The following is a 7,413-nucleotide window of genomic DNA, read 5'->3' on the forward strand; positions in this document are numbered from 1 at the left end:
GCAACTAACATGCAAGTAAAACTAAGCTGTTAGGAGGTGGAGAATTCTACGTAGCAAACAGTGTGTGGTTGGTTTTGATGCTGTAGTATGAAGTTTTGTGTTTTTTTTTTTTTTTTTCTCTCTCCAGTAGTCATTGCATGGTTCATAGTATTAAGAAAAGGACATCAAAGTAAGATTTCTGGGGAAACCTCAAGGGCTCACCTTCAGGCATTCGATATGGAATGATAATCCTTGGTGAGTCAATCATATGATTATGGTGTGTATGCCAAATGGATGATGAAATCATTGACTAGGAAATATACCACAATCCACATATTTATGACAAATAAGTCATATTTCTAATCAAGTCTTATATCAATTAAGTGATCTTTGCTCTATGAAACAAAATATCAAATTGAGTCTGTGATATATATTCCTTAAGGATTTGCCTTAGTTACTTTTCTATTGCAGTGAAGAGACACAATAACCAAGGCAATTTATAGAAGAAAGAGATTATTAGAGGCTTACAGTTCAAAGGGCTGTCCATGACCCTCAGGATACCGAACATGGCATCAGGCATGCAGGCTTGGTACTGAAGAAGTAGCCTAGAGCTACTTGGAATACTATGGTCTTCTAAACTCTTAATCCCCATCTGCAATGGCAAATCCCCTCCTGTAAGGCCATATGTCCTAATTACTTCCAAACAGTTCTATCATCCGGGGACCAAACATTCAAATATATGAGCCTATGAGAGAGATTCTCATTAAAAACACCACACCTATGTAAGGCAGGAATTATAATTAGAAAAAGACATGTGGAGTCAGTCTCTCTTCTACGTTAGCGTCCTTAAGTGAGAGAAAAAGAAATGAATGAGATAGAAGTGTTTCTTTGCTCCAACATAAGGAGCAAAGAAAAAAATCATATCTACATTAAATACCTACTCCTGGGAACCCAAAACATGCAGGCGTCATGGGATGTATCAGACAACAAAACAGAATATCTATCAGGTAAAAGTCACATATTTCCCTCAGATCTACTTTTAGTAGAGAGTAAGGGAAAGGTCTAAGGTATAGAATAAAGTTGGGGCATTTAGTAAATGGCTCAGCACACAAAACTGATTATCAAAAGACATTCTGCCCTTGAACTGTTCAAATTTGTAATGCCCTTTTTTTTTCAGAGTATCACACTTCTGTACAATGCACTATGACCATATTTGCCCCAACTATCATCTCTTAGTCATTTTCAAAGCCCACCAATGACATTCTTCTCTGCAATTCTTCACCTTCCTGCACTCTTGTTTATGTAGTATCTAGGGTATGGTTCTCCACTAAACATTTTCTCATTCTTTGGCTACACACTTCTTTCTCATCTGTTGTAATAATCTTAGGCCTGTGAAAGAATGCCATTGGTGTCCTGTTTGGGGCTAACAACATAGTCACTTATTCTCAGCATATTCCATAGACAGATTCCCAACATGTAACGTCAGTCACTAGTAAAAGGGCTTCTCTAATTAAGTTTGAAAGCTGTATGTGTCTATGGTATGATCCTTTTACAGCACACCTATTTGACACAGCATCAGTGGTAAGTTCCCCTAATGGCCCCAAGACCTCCTCAGACACAGGCTGTTGCTGATAAGTTTTAGAGCGCCAGGCATGCAAACTCTCCCTTCGATGGGCTTCAAATACAATTCAAAACCAGTTGGTTACTCCCAGCATATATGTCATATTACAACACTGGACGCATCTTTCTATCTTTTCACTGTTTTTTGTTTGTTTGTTTGTTTTGTTTTGTTTTTCAAGGCAAAACAGACTTTATTAGTTCTCTTTGATCACCTATGGCAGGGCTTAGGAAGGGTTCTCTGGCACCCCCTGGTTACTTTCTTTTTTATCAGCAGCTGTAGCAGCTTTTAACATTCTTCTTTGTTTCTTCAGCTTTGCCCCTCCTGGAAAAGTCAAAAGCACAGAGCCTTCTTGGCCAGGAATAGGTGGTGGATCTTTTGGAAATGCAGAAGGGGTAAGTTATATTCCACCCCAGCTCCTTGCACTTCTTTTCAAAGACATTATAATTGATCTGACCGAGGATTCTGAGCATTTCATTTCCTCCAGTCAATGCTCTTTGGATGTTCCTGTATATATTCTTCATAACTGCATATCCTGACAGTCAAGGCAACAATTCCAAAGTTCTGCAATCCTCAGGATTTTCTGCAAACTTGTTCAATAATTGTTCTTGTTTTGATTTTTAGCTTCTCTTTCTTGTTGGCCATTTCCAAAGACATGATTCTTTTCACAACATTCAAGCTTCTCCATGATAGGGATGATGATCTTGTATTTTTTGATGAATGTGGAAGGGGTGGTTCATCATCTAGGCTGGGCGGGACTGGTTTCTGGATGGTATATGCACTGGCCTCATGCAGGAGACTCAGGCTGCAGGCCTCAGCGTCAATGTCTCTGCCTCGCCCCATTCCATTCCACCTTGTCCCACCCAGCAGAGACTAGGGCTGGCAATGGTAACTCCTATCCCAGCAGAGCTCTGATGCCCCAGTCCTCTCTGCCACGGCTTCAGGTTATTGGGGCGCAGCCATGAGGGTTCACCGTTCCATGTTTTAACTTTTAGGCTCTACTGCTGGAAGAGGTTGTTGATGACATCTCTCTCCACAGGTTAAAAAGCCCTTACAGCACTATGACCATCTGTCAGCATGAAGGATGCTTACAGGTCAACACCAGCTTGCTTCGTCTGTGTCTTGTATCGAGAGTGTGTGCTATATTGCACAATAGGGAGTTATTGTCTAATTCTAATGGATATTCAAAGCAATGGCATCAGATCACGGTGTCGTGGAGTCTCTAGAAGCCTTTAAACCTGAAACAATAATTTAATGATTTTGTTAATGATAGTGAAGTCCAAATGCAAACAATAAGATTATCTCCAAACAGAGATTTTTTTTCCATGTTGGTGTAGTTGCCAATGAGTTTCCCATATCCTGTAACTATATGCTCATGTATGCTCTCCTAAGGAATTTTGACTATACTTGTTGTATTTCCCAAGTTAGATTTCTTCAGTGGAGTTGTTTCTTTGCTCTACCACTGATCCCCTATCTGAAGATGCCTATTAATCTCAAGAAAGTGTCTCACAGCACTACTATGCTCCAAGTTCTTTACTGAATGCATATGTTTTAAAAAATAATTCCAAGAACAACATCAAGAATAAATACAAAATTATAAGAAAAAAATATTTCAATATGCATACCACTATTTGGTTTGTATTGAAATAGTTTCTGTATATTAGATTTTAATTTGATATTGTTAAAATACAATATAGTTTTCTATTATTATTTGACTAATGTCATTTTAATCACAAACAGCTGTAGTTTATTTTCAAATATTATCTCAGAGATAATTAACTTGATTTTGTCTATCATATAGTGCCAAAAAATATGTATTTCAGGTCTCTTCTGTATATTCCTTAAATCTAGCAACTTAATTAAATTTAGATATTGGTGCTTTATTTCCTTTTTTTAATAGATTGCTGGGTGTGGTTTATGCTTGTTATCAGGACAGCTTTTTTGTTGTTGTTATATTTTTAATATATTTTATTGATTTATTCATATTACATCTTGTTATCCCATCCCTTGTAGCCTCCAATTCCTCCCTCCCTCCCATTTTCCCCATACTCCCCTCACCTAAGCCTGTGACTGAACAGGACCTCCTCCCCCTGTATATGCTCATAGAGTATCAAGTCTCTTCTTGGTAGCTTGCTATCCTTCCTCTGAGTGCCACCAGGCCTCCCCATCAAGGGGACGTGGTCAGATATGAGGCACCAGAGTTCATGTGAAAGTCAGACCCCACTCTCCCCTCAACGGTGGAGAATGTCCTGTTCATTGGCTAGATCTGGGTATGGGTTCAAAGTTTACTGCATGTATTGTCCTTGGCTGGTGCCATAGTTTCAGCAGGACCCCTAGGCCCATATCTGCCCATCATAATGTTCTTCTTATAGGTTTCTAGGACCCTCTGGATCCTTCTATTTCCCCCATTCTCCTATGTTTCTCTCACTCAGAATCCCAATAGGAAATCTTCCCCTCTGTCCCACATTCTTGGTAAGTGAAGACGTTCATGGGACATGCATCTTGGGCTAGTGTCCAGCTAGAAGTGCATATATACCATTTGACTCTGCTTCTGGGTTAACTGACTCATTATGATCATTTACAGTTCAATACAGTTGTCCACAAATTTCGGGAATTCCTTGTTTTTAATAGCTGAGTAATATTCCATAGTGTAAATGTACCACATGTTTTACCCACCACTTATATGTTTAAAAATATTAGTAACTTCTTCTTGACCTGAATTTGTATCAGTGACACGTGCCTGAAAACACAAGAAGGGAATTAATTTGCCTCAGTATTTCAAATACTTCACTCCACAATGGTCAAGTGTCATTACAGTAAGATCAAACATGTTGCAGAAGGTTATGAAGTAACAGAGCTGAACTTCTACTCCAGGAAACCAGAGGAGCCAGAAGATGCCAAGAACATGATATAGCCTGGAAAGAGATGTACCCAAATATCCAATTCCTTAGTTAGAACTATTTAGTGAAAGCTTTTGTAACCTTTTCAGATGACAGTGTAAATTATTTGTGCTCATGGAAATTCATGAACTCTTTCTGAATTCTCCCTTGTTGGCTAAACTCAGCTGTTCTGGCCTAAACTTTTCTCCCAGCTGACTAATTCACATTGGCTTCTCTTGGCCTGCGACTGCAGTGCTCTGCCTGAATATGGTAATGCATGTCTGTAATACCAATGCAGGATGCAGAAAGACACAAGGATATATCTGAAGGTTCTCAGGGCAGCAATTTTGTGATTTTCAACAAAGAACAATTATAAAAACTCTGTTTCAAACAATGTGAAATGTTAATATCTATAAAAGAAGTTGTCATAAGACTTCCTTAAGAGCTTCAGAGCATGCATGAACTTATAATTCACGCACTAGAAAGTGTGCACCAACCACATACACATAGCATACATAAAATATGATGAATTTACTTAAAAGCTTTCTACAAGATCAGAATAATATACCATATTTAAAAACTACATATGCTCATAATGATAGAAGAAATATGTTGTTTTAAAAGACTATACCATATCCTAAATAAGTGTTGATATCAGGAAAAATATGTAAAAATTACTGAACAATAGTGGGCATAGGAAGAATGAAGGGAGCTCTTTTCCAAAATCTTCTGAATAATTTCTCAGCCTGAAATTTTGAATGGACACGATATCCACATGATTCAAAAAAATATAAGGTAAAGTCTTGAGGAATAATAAACTTGGATGTCACTAAATCTGGAAAAATAGATATGGCAATTCTCAAGGCTACTTGCAATTTCAGTGGATTTTTTTTTTTTTTTTTTGGCTGAAAACCTTTCGTTGATGACTGCAAATCAATTACAGTTAACTTATTTCTCCCCACTGCTCAAAGATTGACTTGAACAGCAAGCGGCTTGTTTCTAAGAACAGAGGGTATCACAAACAATTGAGAGAGTTACTTTCTCAGGAGGGAACATTCGTAATTGAAATAGTACAGAAAAAAAAAAAAAGGTTTTTAAAAAAAAAAGAAAACAACAAAACAAAAACCTGTGGAAAATTCTGCAGAGTTTATTTCAATAAATATCTAGTCTTGCCTTGAAGTAGTTGTAGATGAACTACATGTTTAAAAATTTAATTACACTGTTTCATATATATATGTATATATGCACAATAATATATGTATATATTATGTATGTATATACATGTATAATATGTATGTATACATATATTACTGTGAGGTGTAGTGCATATTAGAAAGGCAAGCTATTCAGACACTTGTGACTATACAAAATTTAATTCATTCTGCAATAAAAAACTAAAAAATTTACCAATATTATGCTAGCATTTCTTAGATAATTATACTCCATCAGCATAAACCATATGTAAGAAACATTGTTGGTTGCTTTAGGAACACTAGTCAACAACCATGCTATAAGGCTTGAGAATAGAGCAAGTGTCAAATATTCATATTTTAATCAATAATCAGCATAGCATTATACTTATATTTGTAATGAAACTATGTACAGCTTTCTTTTGTTGTATAATCTGAAATAAGAGCTACTAATAAGCATTAATAACTATCCTCAGTAGAAATAATAAATGAGATGTAAATATGGTTATTTTACAATACCATGAATATATAAGAATTAAGAAGACAGTACTGTAAGTAAGTGTCATGAATAGAATTGATGGAGACACAAAGGAGTTAAACTAACTATTGTGCTGGTAAAATATTTTATAACTCAAATAAAGTTGAAGTAAATCAAATTCATAGATTATTTATTATCAGTGTAATAAGAGTAACATATTAGTCATGTCAGATTTATTTAGATTAATAACAATTCATAGTCATAAAGTTAAAAACATAAATAATTATCAAAACAATTTTAGTTTCTATCTGCTTCACAGTGTTATCACCATTACCACCAACATTTAACAAAACTCCTATTATTCGAAAAACAAAATAATTTTACAAAATATACTATTGCATTAATTACTAAAATTTATTTATTTCTAAGGAAAATACATATAAATAGATCTAAAATAATGTTGATAGAGACATTCCTCAGGTTACATTTTCTAATAATAGTGGATTAACTTGAATAAAGTAATAGACCGAATCATCTTCCCAACTATCTTAGAAAAATCTGGAACACATACAAGAATATTTCTGTGGCAGACTTTGTGTAACAGTAGTATGTAACATTGAACATATTATTGGCAATGGCTCACTTTTATTTTTTCCTTGAATATAAATCATCTGTAAAAAGTATGCTATCATTTATAGTATTCAGATACAGATACCATGGGATTCATTGTGACAACTTTTTAAGGCTGGTCACCAAAATATTTTTGCCATATGCCACATAATTAATTATTGGATATAATTCTAATAATAACATCATTTTGGAAAAGGTCCGTTTTTAGTGTTTTCTAGTATATCAGTAATTAATTTTATACTTAAGTAGCTGTCATCTAATATGATGGCAGAATTTTTTTTACAAGACCTTATTTATAAATGCAAGGAAATTAGTTGCACTTGTTTGAAATGTTCAGCCTGCCTGACAGCTAGTATTAAACATCCCAGGCCTTGGTATTTTGATAACAAGGAACATTATGAACAGTGGGCAGTGTTTTGTTCAAAAGTAAAGGGTAAAGATGGTTAATTAAGCTGTTCTGATGTCTACAATAAGATGAAATGAAATACAAATGAATAGGCGCAAACAATAAAGCATATCACAGAATAAAGTTCATGGGACTACTATTTATTAATATAGGCCAAGGGTAATATTTATCCATTACTTTCTTGAACAAACCTGCTAAGAAATGACATGATATAAAGGTTAAAATATAGACAT

General features: G+C 35.3%; 1 pseudogene; it reads right to left on the reverse strand.

The window, feature by feature from the left end:
* Positions 1-1,811: 1,811 nt before the first annotated feature.
* On the reverse strand, positions 1,812-2,440 carry LOC127193003 (28S ribosomal protein S15, mitochondrial-like; annotated as a pseudogene).
* Positions 2,441-7,413: the final 4,973 nt, after the last annotated feature.

This window comes from Acomys russatus, chromosome 8, assembly GCF_903995435.1.
Source record: "Acomys russatus chromosome 8, mAcoRus1.1, whole genome shotgun sequence".
NCBI classification, from domain to species: Eukaryota; Metazoa; Chordata; class Mammalia; order Rodentia; family Muridae; genus Acomys; species Acomys russatus.